At 45.7% G+C, this 13,620-nt stretch overlaps 1 pseudogene; it reads right to left on the bottom strand.

Moving 5' to 3' along the window:
- Positions 1-6,406: 6,406 nt before the first annotated feature.
- Positions 6,407-6,873, bottom strand: LOC109453278 (ubiquitin-ribosomal protein eS31 fusion protein; annotated as a pseudogene).
- Positions 6,874-13,620: the final 6,747 nt, after the last annotated feature.

The raw sequence follows: 13,620 nt of genomic DNA, 5'->3' as shown, positions 1-13,620 counted from the left end.
GATAAAGTAAGTGAGGTGCTTAGCTCAATGCCTGACATATTTAATTGTGTAATAAATCACTGAAGGGCTATCTTCTGGAAGTGGAAGTAGTCCTATTCTGTACAGCTCTAGAGAGCAGAACTAGATGCAATGGATGGAAGTTTCAAGGAGACAGACCTCAATTCATAGAGGTCTGAATAGAAGGAAGAACTTTCTACTTGACAGAATGGGACGTCTTGGTGGGAGGTGAACTTCCTATTACCAAAGTGTGCAAGCCGAGGGTAGATGCTCACCTGTCAGGGATAATGCAGAGGAATCTGATTCTACATGATTTTGGGGGTGGGGCATGAGTGTGGTAAAAGATGGGAGCCCGTAAGGCATTTCTATTAAGTGCCCTCCATAATCATTATTCATTCAACCAACACTGAGAGTCTCCTTTTGGCTGGGCCCTAAGGTTGAGCACTGAAGACACAGCCCAATCTGACAGGTTCCTGTCATTTAGGAGCTCACAGTCTAAATAGCGATCATTTATTGAGTATCTATGTGCTAGATGCTCTAAACCTCTCAATAACCCTCTAAGGAACCTTTCATTCTGACCAATGCTCAGATAAAGAAACTGAAGCCCAGATAGACAAAATGACTGTAAAGAGACACACAGACCCAGCGAACAGTGCAGCTGGGATTAAAATTTAGTCCTTCCTGTCTCCTTCCCCTGCTTTCCACTACCCAAGGCTGCCTGCGATCCAGATGTTGAAAACTCTTTGCAGTTGCAGGGAGATCCCCAAACAGCACCCAGAGCCCTTTGGCACCAAGCAGATGCTGATGAACATAGTTAAAAGGCTGAGGTCAGCTTCAGGGGAAGATATGTTCTCCCTGCAGCATATTCTGTGCCCCAGGGTTCTCTCCAGCCAGGGCCATGTGGAGGGCCCAGGAGAACATGCTGAAGTCAGACCTCACTGCTCACATGACCAGCTGAGCTGCCAGGGCCAGGGCTCCCTCAGGGAACTTGAAACCCAGCTGGGTTCCACCAGCTCCAAGAATAGCAGCTGACCCTACCCTCCTCCAGCCGGTGACCTCCGATCAGGTTCCAAGAGGCCCCAGCAGACTCTAGACATTAGTGGCAGCAAGCTTTGACCTTGAAGCTGCTCTGGGGTAGGGTAATAACAGGTACGTTTATTAAGGGCCCACTGTGTGCAGGGCACCTCCTAGAGGAGGGGACATCCTTCAAGGGAGGTCTAGGAAATACGGAACCCGTTTTACAGATGAAGAAATTGGGGCTTAGTAATAATGAGAACTTGCCCAAGGTCATAGAAAACATGTAGCAGAGCAGGATTCAGCCTGGGCTGTCTTTGCCAGTGACCCTTCTTCTGTGAGGAGAGAAGAATATTTTCAAGACCTCAGAAACGTCCTAGGCAGAGGAGACAAATTGCATTAGCTTTCAGAGCGATGTTATTCCAGCAGAATGGGGCCCACGTGCTTAGATACAGAGGATTTGAGAGCCAGGAGAGAGATCCTAGAGTGCACCCCATTCACCTGAGCCTATTTCCTCATCTGTAAAATGAGAATTACACCCACATGGCAGGGGAATAGGCATAAGCAATAGACTTTGGAGCCAGACAGACCTGGATTCAAATCCTCCCTCTGGAGATTCCTAACAATAAGACCTTGGACAAATCAATCTCTGCCTCTCTGAGCCTGTTTCCTCATTCATTTGTTCTACAAATGGCTTTTGAGCACCTACTATGTGCCAGGCATTGTTCTATCAGGGGATATACATCAGTAAAAAAAGCAGACAAAAATCACTACCTCTATCACATTTAAATTTTAGAGTTCTGGAAAATACCTCATTGGATTGTCATGAGGATTAAATGGAGGAATGTACAGTAGTGTAATGTGCCTGGTAAATAATAAGTACTCAGTTTAATGATATGATTACTATGATGTGAACATCTGAACATGGTCAGTGCTCAGTGAAAGAACATTTCATTTGATACTGAATTCAACCATTTCATGTAATAGACAAAGAAACTGAGACCAGAGAGGGCATGAAATGCCTGCGGTTGCCCAGCAAGGCAATGGTAAGTGCCCAACGCCTAGCCTGGTGTTTGTACCACCATCCACTAAACCCAGATGGCTGTCTCTGACAAAAGGAGCCAAGGAGGAAGGTGGATGGACTAAATATAGCCAGTGAGGTTCAAGGTAGGCTTATAGCTGATTGATGGATTCCAGAGCCCAAATGGACTTTCATTCTCTCGGAGCCAAACGCTTCCCGTTTTTCTCGAGTGTGCCAGGATCTTCCCAGGCTCAGCCTCCACAGGAACAAGCACATAGTAGTATGGGCTGAGGGTGCGGTGTGGTGATAAAGAGCCGAAGATACAGGGTGCTGCTCAAGCTCGGCTTCATGGATGAGCCCCTGTGCGTTTGCATGGGGCCCATGCTTGGTTTAATGCTCTGCTGTCACAGTCTTGAAATTCTTAATAATTTTTAAACAGGGGCCCTGCATTTTCATTTTTATTTCACTAGACCCCACAAATTATGTAGTTTATTTATGTAGGTGCTGTGCTCTGGGATGGGAGGCAGCAGACCCTGACCAGCAGTGGTCCTGGGACTTGTCAGAGGCTTGTCAATCCTGTGGACAAGTGGCTGAGTCACCAACAGACAAGGAAAGAAACCAGACCAATCCCCACAATCCAGGTCTGGCCTGTGACTGCAAATCTCTAAGAGACCTTAATGGGGTAAGGGAGAAGACAGGTTCTATGGAGATTCTGGGGGTAGAAGGAACCCACAGAGACGGGGCATGGTCGGAGGGGGATTTCAGCTCAGTGGGAGAAAGACTTCCAGCAGTCAAAATGTAATCATAACATGTAAAATATACCTCAATAAAGCTGTTAAAATGTAATCATAATATTGGCAGCTAACATCAAGTAGGTGCTTACCATGCACAAAGCATTGTCTAAGTACTTCATTGGAAATATGGAGGATAGCAGAATGGTCAAGAACACAGGCTCTAGAGCCATAATACCTGGGTTCAATCCTGACTCTACCACTTAATAGTTGTGTGACCTGGAGCAAGTTATTTGACCTCTCTATGCCTCTGTTTCATCATCTGGAAAATGGGGATAATAACCTTGAGTTTACATACGGAAAACACTAAAATAGCATTTGATGTATACTAAGTACTGTATATAAGCATTGTTATTTATTTAATCCTCAGGACAGTTCTATGTTATAGGTATTATTCAGCATTATTCCCATTTAACAGATGTGTAAACTGAGCCTTACAAGAGGTAAGTGACTTGCTGATCACAGAGTTGGCCAGCAGTCAAGGAAGTATCAAGGAGATTTCAACCTTAGGAGTTAGGTCAGACTTCATGATCATTATTCCCAGTGCTTACCAGAGTAGGCATCTGGTAAGTTTTTGTTAAATTAATCAATTAATTATTGCTTCTTTTATGTCTGAGATTCTAAGCCTTTGGGAAATGTGTGTTCTGGCTGGAGGAGGATTAAGGAACCCGGCCGTCTTGGGATTTCTTACCAATTATTGGCCTCAGTATAATTAAGTATCAAGTATGTTCACTCTAGGCCTTCTGAATTAACCTCCTATGTGCTCCCTCCTTTCATCCTGATGAGCACTGCTCAAGCTCCAGTCTCTTCATTTCTCTGAACTCTGAACTCAGCACCACTGTAATACTAATCCTGGTCTCTCATATCTGCATAGCGCTTCACAGTGTACAAAGCATTTTCATATTCAATGGTTCATTGGTCTGTGTGGCAGACAGCTAGCTCAGTACTCATGCCATGCCTCTGAACAGATCCCAGCCAGCCCCAACTACCAGCCCCAAGACCAGGGCACACTGTATGGGAGGGGTATGTAGTCTGGACGAAGGGGGAGTTCGGTGAGTTATTGCTCTCTGGGTGGTGTTTGGGTTTTTTCTAAGCCAAGGAATGGACTGAAAGGGACAAGGCCCTCAACAGGAAGTGTTCATGGTCGCTCATGCTTAAGATCTCAGACTCAAAACCAGTGCTGAGGGAGAATTAGCTGAAGGCAGGCAGTCCCTCAGTTGCTTTGGAAGTTCAGAAAGCATCGCTTCATGAAGTTGCAACTACAGAGGGCTGGGTCCTAGACCTTATCCCTGCCACAAAATATCTTTTTCCAAATTGCCATCAACTTATATCCAGGATTGCTGTGGGACGTACAGTGGAGTGCCACCATGTCGATATTTAACAATAGAGCAGTCACTCTCTGTCAGGTACTGTTTTAAGTGCTTTGTAAACATTAATTCTTTTAATTCTTCCAACAGCCCTATGATATAGGTACTATATTTATTTAACTTACAGAAATTCAATTTTACTTGCTGTGAATAAAAAGAATGGAAAGAGAGAGACCAATGATACATTAAAATATAATTTCACTCTCTCAGCATATGGCCCAGGATGGTGTGTCACGAGAGAGGTAAACCTGTTGTTCCTTCCCTTGGCGTCAGGTCCTACACACCTCATAAAATCCTCAGTGTGTGTGCATTTCACCACACTGAGTGTAATTAGAGTATGTAAAGACATGTCTTGCTCCCAGCCAAGCCAATCTCTTCAGATATCTCACGAAAGAAACAGCAGTCAGTTGTAATGCTAGAGGAAAAATTGGCTGTGCTATTGAGAGATGGTCCTATACTTTATGGGTGATTAAAAGGATTTCCAACGATAATTTTGATCATACGTGATTTTTTAGAACCTTATCCTAGGTAAGCTTTGACTGAACTATAACTTACAAATAAGGTGACCAATCATCTTGGTTTGTCTGGGACTAAAGTGATTCCTGGGATGCAAGACTTTCAAGTGCTAAAATCGACAAAGTCAGCTTGTCCAGGCAAACCAGGACAAGCTGGAACTCTACCCCATAACACATCTCTGGGCCTATGGTGAGGCCCTGTTGAGGCCATCCTCCATTGTATCATCCTTTATGAGGACCTTAGGACATTCTCGGCTGGCCTTCAGACCAAGAATTGTTGTTTCCCCCAAGGAGTAAGTGGTTTGTTTTTATCTCATGAACACTGTGAGTTGTACAAGTAAACAGGTTTCCCTTTTTGCCTTGGCTGCTGGAAGCCTTATTGCTAAATATGTAGACCACAAATTTAGCTGTGTAGATCACTATGTTCTTGTACTTTTTGCATCATTTCAGGCTCCGCTTTGTTTTTTTCAATCTTATCTTGTCCTGTCTTAAACGTAATGATCTTGTTTTAGTTTAAATGTATTTCTGGATTAAGGCAGGGTAAAATCAAACCATTCTTAATTTAGAGTCCATGAGCCCTGCTGCCAGTCATTGAAAATCTGAAATGATATGCAAAATTTATGTGTATATACATTTTTTTTTCCTGGGGAGGAAGGAGCCATACATTTTAATAATTTTTTAAAGGAGTATGTGTTCCTCAAAATATTAAGTGCCATTGGTACAAGAGAAACAAGAAACAAATACATGCTTTTAGTAGAAGGAAGTTGGAAAGTTGAAAATTTGAATTGTAATGCTGGTATTTTAAAATGTTGCAGTGATGGTATGGAGGAATGTTGGTGGGGCAGAACATTGGAAAGGCAGAGAGAGGAATATTGGTGTGGTGGAATGTCCCCCATAGTGGAATGGCAAGGTGACAGAATGTGGTGAGCTGAAACATTAGTGTGTTAGAATATTAGTGTGTTTTGGAATTTTGGTGTAACGGGGTCCCTACCTCTGAACACCTCCTTCCAGATGTCCTGGCATCCTCCTTGCTCAGTTTTACTTCAAGGATGGGCCTCTATCTGATTCAGCTTCTAAATCTCCCATATTCCCTAGCTCAGTGCCCTGTAGAGACCCAATTGGCTCTTAGAGCTCTCACTAATGGGCACCTGGCTGGCTCGTGGGTTTCTATCAATTTCACACTGAGATGTCCATTCCTTTTTGACTATGGCCACTCTCCTTTGAGATCGGTCTCAAAACCCTTGCAGACTTAGGACACCATGTCCAATTCCAATGTCCTTGGTACCTGCCTCAGGTCATGCCCAGAGGGCATGCCAACCTTGTGGCTACTCTAGGGTACCCTGGCTAAACTACTGGCCAGAGGGCTGCCTGCAGATGGGGTGCTTGCTAGAGTTTAGTTTCTGGAGCCATTAGGTTGAAGGCAACTCAGGATTCTTGGAGTTGGTCAGGAGCAGGGGAAGCCAGTTCAAAGTTAAGGGCGAGTTGAAACTTCATTATCAGAAGAACCTGATCCAAAGGTCAAATCCAGGAGTTGGGATAGGATAGAGACTGCTATCCTTCAGCCTGGGGTTTAGAGTGGGAATAGACGGAGGAGGAGTTGGGGTGAGGACTGGGTTCTTGGATGTTGTTTCCTCTTTATCGATTCTTTCTTTTTGTGTTTTGTTTTTTTTTTTGTCATGTCTTTTATTAACCCATATACAATTACTTGTCTTCTGGTTTGTTGAAGCAATAGGTCAGACATTTACCACAATAATGTCTGTCAAAGTGTCTAGCATAAAAACTCCAGCACCACATTCATCTGAAGGGCACTCTTAATGAAGGCGACTGATTTTGCCATTCTCATTTACCTTATACGTAGTGTTTCAGGACAGCCAGTTTAACCTTCTTCCTCTTATGCCTATTCTTCTTGGGAATTGTGTAAGACTTCTTCCCTTTTTTAGCACCACCACGAAGTGTCAACACAAGATGAAGAGTGGACTCCTTTTAAATGTTGTAGTCAGACAAGGTACATCCATCTTCCAGTTGCTTGCCAGCAAAGTCAGTCTTTGCTGATCAGGAGGAATTCCTTCCTTATCCTGGATCTTGGCTTTTACATTTTCTCTTGTATCTGAGGGTTCAACCTCAAGAGGGATGGTCTTCCCAGTAAGGGTTTCCATGAAAATCTGCATCTTGGCGACGATTCCACTGCAGATGGCGGATGGGAGAGGAAGAGCACCGTGCTGGCCCATACGTGTCGATTCTTTTGATGAACTAACATTTGCTGTGGCCTTTCTGTTACAGACCTGTCCATACCTCGGAATTAACAGTCTGTAACACAGGAGACAGGCCTATAGACAATGACAACCCAGTGTGGTCAGGGCTGTGACCTGGGGTAGCTGTGGGAGACGAGAATAAGTCCCCACCCAGTGTGGGGATGAAAAAACTGTTACTAGAGGAATGCTGTCTGAGCTGATTCTTGAAGGAGGTGGAGGAGGGGACGATATCTGTGTGGTGGAAAGGCTGCCTCAAGGGCCAAGGCACATGGAAATTCCCCAGTGTTCAGGTATCGAAAATGGCCCCATTCATTGGGCTGCACAAGTTTGATCTGTTCAGGTCTAATTGCCTTCAGACTCCTCTCCCAGCTATGCCAATAACCCACAAATTTAAGATTGTTGCAGTCTGTGCCAACCAGGAGAAGATAATTAATTGGCTCTTAATGTTTGGAGACATTTCCTGATTATGAGAGAACAGGATTATCTGGAGGTGCAAAGCCTCCTATCTCCCAGCCATCCTGCTTCCATGTCCTTTCTTGTGGGCACACACCTTAGCCTGGCCCTCATCCCAACAGCTGGGTGGGCCATGTACTCTCCTGCTGTCCATCTCAGTTACATCAACTTTAAAATGAGCTCCATAGTGGTGTGAGGAATATTCACTAAGCTGAGTGGCAAGAGGATTGAATTCAAACCCTGGCTCCTGTACAGAGGCTTCACAGATGGCGCTGTGTGAGGATGGGCAGGACACGTCCTCTCTCTAGGCCTCAGCTTTCCCATCAGTGAAAAGGGAGAATGCGTGCAAAGGTTGCTAAGGCCTCTTTCTGCCTTGACATTCTGTGTCTGGGTGGAATCCTGGATGTCCTGTTTTCAGCCTGCTACTTTAAAATAGAGGCCGTGTGACTCTGGAGACAGGAGATCTAGACAGGATTTGGGCTTACTTGCTTTCTGAGCTAGAGACAGTCACTAAACCTCTCTGAGCCCTAGTGTTCTCATTTGGTAAATTGAAGTAATACTTACCTCACAGGATTTTATGATGCTCCAATGAGCTAAAAGCAATATGATTATGGTGGCAGTGGTGATGGTGGTAATGATCTGGCGGCATAACAGTCAGTCTCTCAGAGTAAATTAAAAGTGTAGATGTTGCCAGGAAGTTAGGGGCCAGCTCCAGAGTCACAGGGAATGTGCAAAAGTCTTTGAAAGCCTTCCCCATGGCTGAGCAAACATTCCCAGCAAAAGCTATTACTGAGGGAGAAAGGGAATTAATCTTTCCTGACTACCTACATCCATTTGTTGCTTCCATTCCTGTGAGATGGGTCTTAGTATAGCTACCTACTAGCTGGGTGACCTGTAAATAAACCTTTAGAGACTCAGTTTCTTCATCTGTAACATGGAATGTTACTTGACTCAGGATTGCTGAAGACTGCCCAGTATCCAAACACTTTGCCTATCTGGAGGAATTCCAAGCTATGTGGAAGCTGAAGAGGGCAGCAACTCTTCCCCTGACCTCTGTGGGCCTGGGCTTGCCCGAGTTGGTGCCCCACCTAGGCCTTGAGCCTGGTGGGAGTTAGGCAGAGGGGTGAGGACAGTCAGAGATTACTTCAGGTGGATGCAGTGGGGACAAGAGCCCAATAGTATACGGTGAGCAGTAAATGGCTGTGTGGCCCGAGGTGGAATCTGTCCTAAACAGAGTTCTTGTGGCAGGACTTTAACTGTGTCCAGCTGCCACTTCCTGGCTCTCCAATCTCTCCGTCATTTCAGTGAGCCATCAAACGGCCTTCCAATAAAGCCCCTTTGACTTAGTTTTGCCAGGCATGATCTTAATTGTTTGCACCTGAGAATCCTGACTGGTGCAGAGTAAACCATGCAACATGCCAGACACAGTGCCCAGCATATACTAAGCCCTCAAAAAGCAACACACACACACACACACACACACACACACACACACACACACACACACACACACACAGGTTCAGAGAAGTACAATGACCTCCTTGAGGACACACAGCCGGGCAGTGGTGTTTGTATGAGGCTGACCATGAACGTCTTAGTGGTACATTGTATTGAAATCACACTTTCTATCACAACAAATCATTGTCGAACAATTTATTGTTGAGTCAACTGGTTCAAAAGCCTCAAAATACCCAGTGAGGCCCACAGGGCCAGAACACTTTCTTTAGGCAGAGAGGAAGGCACTAGCTCAGGGTAACTCTGTAAACAGCAGTCGCCTGGAACCCAGGTGGTGGTCTGGTGGTGTCCGCACATGTGTACATGCTGCTGCAGCTAGTGAAGCAGCCCCATCTGGATACATGGATACCTGGTGCATTAGCGATCTGGAGTGAGTCAGCAGCTGCCTGTGAGGACATCGGGGAGGGAACACCATGTACCAGGACCTGCAGAAAGGAATGCTCCTCTAGCCACTATGCTGATCTGGGGTGTGGGAGGATAGGGGGATGGTAATGGGGTACAGGGTGGGGGTAAGGAAGGGACAGGTGGAGTTATCCTAATCTGGGGCCACCTCTGCTGAGCCTACTAATCAAGGGTGGTTTTGACTACTACAGTGTTGGCATAGCAGCTTAATTGGACCTAATGGGAGAAAATGTGTGATGAATATGGATGATACAGGCAATGAGGCCCCAAGGAAAGCTGGTTGGAGGAAGGGTGATGAGCTGAAGATAGGTCTGATGGGAATGAAGCTATGGCTCCATTGGTGAGCTCATGGACAGCAGGGACAGCTGCTCCTCCCCAGGGGCTTAAGCCCATCCTGCTGACCTAGGTCTCCACGCTGCCCTGGCCTGCAGACCTTGCCTTCACATTCGCATGGAATCAGAGAAAATGTCAGACGTACAGGGTTCTGGAGTTAGACTCAGACTGAGGATTCTAGAATCATAGACCTTTAGCATCACATATGTTAATCAGAAAATTTCAGAATCTAACAACTGACCATTGGAGGCCCTTGTGACAAAATTTAGGAATCCTTCTCCAGTCTTCATTTAATAATGATAAATCACATCTTCCGGGCATCTCACAACTTCCAAAGACCATTCACGACTGTATAGTCATCACATGGGAGTAGGTATTATATAGTGCTTTCAGGTTAAGCAATGTGCAGACAATCAAAATGAACTGGTTGAGACTGGAACCCAGCTTTGCAGGATAAATTCTATTTTCCATATGCCAGGGTTTTGATATCCTTGACTTCTAGAGTTATAGAAACACTTTTAACTACTTGGTATAATGTGTCCAAACTCTCATGTTTGTTGTGTAAATTCTGCATGGTCGTGTACTGTTTTTCTAATGCATTTTGGCGTATTGTGATGCACTAACACGTGATTATCTTTGTTGCAACAGCATAATCAGAGCCGGTGCATTCTGAGGTAGCTTTTTATCAGGTTTTATCCAGCACTATTTTCAGTTCACAAAGGACTTAAACAACGTATCCAAAAATAGATTTGAAGTCACTAATGTAAAGACTGAACCTCAAGTCACTCAAGGTTTAGTCAGAACATGTTCTGATTTTCTTATAATAAAAAGTTAAACTACCAAAAAATGCGGAAAGACAAAAAACAAAGGAAAAACAAGCCTCCCTGGTTAGGAGCGCTTAACGTCACAGAGGAGTGGTTGTGGTGAAGGCCAGGTGCACCAAGCCAAGCGGAAGAAATCTGTTAGGATTCTGCCAGTGACAGGCTGCGGGTAGCCTGGGGCAAATCCCTGCCCTTTTCTAGGTCTCAGTTTCCCCCGATTTCAACGGGGGATAATAATCCTGTCCAAGGGAAATTCGGGAGTTTATCAGCCCTGGGGGAGACACGGCTAAGAGAGATGGTGAAGGGGGAGGGGTGCCGAACAGCAGGGAGCTGAGAGGGGCTTGCGATCTCCATGGTAACGCACAGCGGCCAGGGGAGGAGGCGGGGTTTGGGAACCCGGAGCTGGAGGGTTTGAAAACGAAGGTTTCACAAAGAAAGCTCTCTCCTTCTTGGAGAAAAGCGTCCTCGGAGATAGAGCGCGGCGCTAGGAACAGCCCTTTGTGCCTGATGGCGCCGTGACTCTGGCCTGGTGTTACAGACAGGGACAACAAGGCCCGGAGAGAGGACCACAGTGGCCCGCAAGTCCCTGGCAGGGAGGTCGTTTGAACCCAGCCCTGCTGCCTTCTAGTCAGTGCTCTTCTCTGTACCAGAATGTTGTTTCTCTGAAGCTTGGTTTCCTCGTTTGTATAATGAGACGGTTGAAAGGAATGAGTCTCTGAGGGCCCTTCCAGCTCTGACAGTGTTCGATAAAACTATCAGCAAACTCACCCGAGATGTGAATACTAAAATGAGGATCCTGTGTTCTGTGAAACATGGGCATTGTCTCATTGTCTCTGGGTCCCCACCCCAGCAAATAGGGAGGCACAGAGTGGACATTGGTGTTTATGGAATGAATATTTATGCAAATGTACGCCTTCATTCTTTTGTTGCCCAAGGTTTAAAGAGCACCTACTGTGTGCCAGCCAGGTACTCTGATAACTCAGAGAAGGGCAGGAAGGAGAGGACTCCAGTGCCTTGACCTGCCTTACAAAATACACTACGTGCATGTCCCAGGGCTTCCCAGCCAAGCATGGTTTCTCCCCATCCCCAGTCTCCAGGTAATGTGAGTAATTTGGGAGGAGTTTGGTAAAGGGCTTATTTAAAACAGGGACTAGTGATAAGGCAATACTCCAGTGAGTAATGTTAGGGCACTAGTTACTACCCTGAGGTCTAAAGGAGTAGGGAAGGAGAGCAATTACTAGAATCTGGAGACAAAGAGAGCTTGTGGTAAGGGCAGACTGACAGGAGCTATGTACCTTGGTCGAGAGATGCAGCCAGCCCATGATGTAACTTCAGGGAGGAAACGAGGGGAATGTATACTCTGCTGGAACTCCAGTTGGCCAAACCCTACCAGAATCCAGAGATTCCATCCTCGGTGGAGAGCTCATGTGTGTTCTAAATGGTCTCATTTTCCAGCAGGCCAGTTTAGGCTTCCTTACATAGTGACACTGCATTCCAAGAGGGTGAGAGAGGGATGCTGCAAGGTCTTTTGAGGCCTAGACTTAAAAGTAGCACAGTGCTACTTCTGCCACTTGCTATTTGTCAAAGCAAGTCACAAAGTCAGCACAGAAACAAAAGATGGGAAAATACATTCCACTGCTTGATGAAAGGGGTGGCAAAGTTACATTGAACCAATGTAACACCATGTATGAGGTTAGTATAACCTATCTTTGAACTGATGAATGAAGAAATCTCAGCCCCATTGTAGTTGTAACCCCACACTATCAGTCTTCCCCCAATAGCCTGAGAGCTCCCCAAGGGCAGGATGTATGACTGATTCATTTCTTTGTAGAGCTCAAGGCGAGGCCTGGCATGCAAATGATATTAGGTATATGTTGAATGACTATGGCTGGAGAGGGGGTTTTGAATGGTTTACTTGTACAAAGACCAAGTGGAAATCTCTTTAAAACAGAAAGTTGACATTATAGAACATTTCCCTCTACCTCTTTGAGACCCTTCAAGTATTGCCATGGTCCATCAAATACTGAATTCAACCCCCACTTCCTCCACAAAGGCTTTCAGACTATTTCTTTTCTCCTGTTTTAGAATCTCTGCTAACTCTAATGGCCTTTGTCCTACAGCTTGGCATTTGCTTTTGAGCTGCTCTCATGGGGTTTCCTGAATCAAACCTACTCTTCATCCCTGGTGAGTAAGTCCCTAAGGGTAGGGCTGCATCTTCTATCCTAAAGTGCTTGTCACAGTATGTCCTTAGTCAACACTCCCTGAATGGACCGCCCACTCTGGGTGGCCTTGATCCTGTGAGGTATAGAGACATGCAAGGAGCCATTCATGCCCTTGTGGATGAGTGCTCCACACAGCCTCCCAGGTCTCTGGGACATAGCAAGTCCCATCACTCTCCTGTGCTCTAACCTGTGGCCTGGGCCTCAGTTGCTCCATGCTCTGTCCCTTGAGCTAACGGGGTATAGGCTAGGAACAGCCGTGTCACTAATGGTAGTGGAATGACCTCCTCCTCCTGACAAGAGGAGATATATCCAGGGCTTGATTTCTTGTGAGCACATGAGCCATCACTGTCCTTCAGACTTCTGAGGTTTCGGGAAGCAAAGGGGCAGGTGTTCAATAGGCCCAATAAAGCAGAGCTTCTGGGTGGCAAATTTCACTTCAGTGTCGTGAAGAACATGAGAGCAAGCTATCAGGTAAGGTATTGAGTTGCTTTCCATGCTTAAAACCCTTTCCCATCGCTTCTCCTTACCCATAAAATAAAGCCCAAGCTCCTTAATACTGCAAAGGCTTCAGGACTTGGCCCACATTTTCTGCCAGCTTCATCTCTCACTATTCCCCACTTTGGCTACAGTGTTCACCAAGCCACCAAACTGAACTGCTTATTGTTCTTGAAATCATTATGTGCTCTCTTAGCTCTGGGTGTTTGTGTATGCTGTTTCCTTTGCCTTGAATGCTGTTCCTCATCTTGTACCGCAACCCTCTTTCGCTTGTCAGTGGGTCTTTCAAGACTTAATTCAAGCATCACTTCCTCCAAGAAGTCTTCCCCAAGCCCTTGGCTGGTTTAGGGATCTCCTGTAGACGCCATAGCCATGAGCTACTTGAGGACAGATCCTGGGACTTCTTTTAGCCCACATCCTGG

This window comes from Rhinolophus sinicus, linkage group LG06, assembly GCF_036562045.2.
Source record: "Rhinolophus sinicus isolate RSC01 linkage group LG06, ASM3656204v1, whole genome shotgun sequence".
NCBI classification, from domain to species: Eukaryota; Metazoa; Chordata; class Mammalia; order Chiroptera; family Rhinolophidae; genus Rhinolophus; species Rhinolophus sinicus.
Note: the sequence above shows the minus strand (reverse complement) of the source record. Positions and strands in the feature narration are given on the sequence as shown.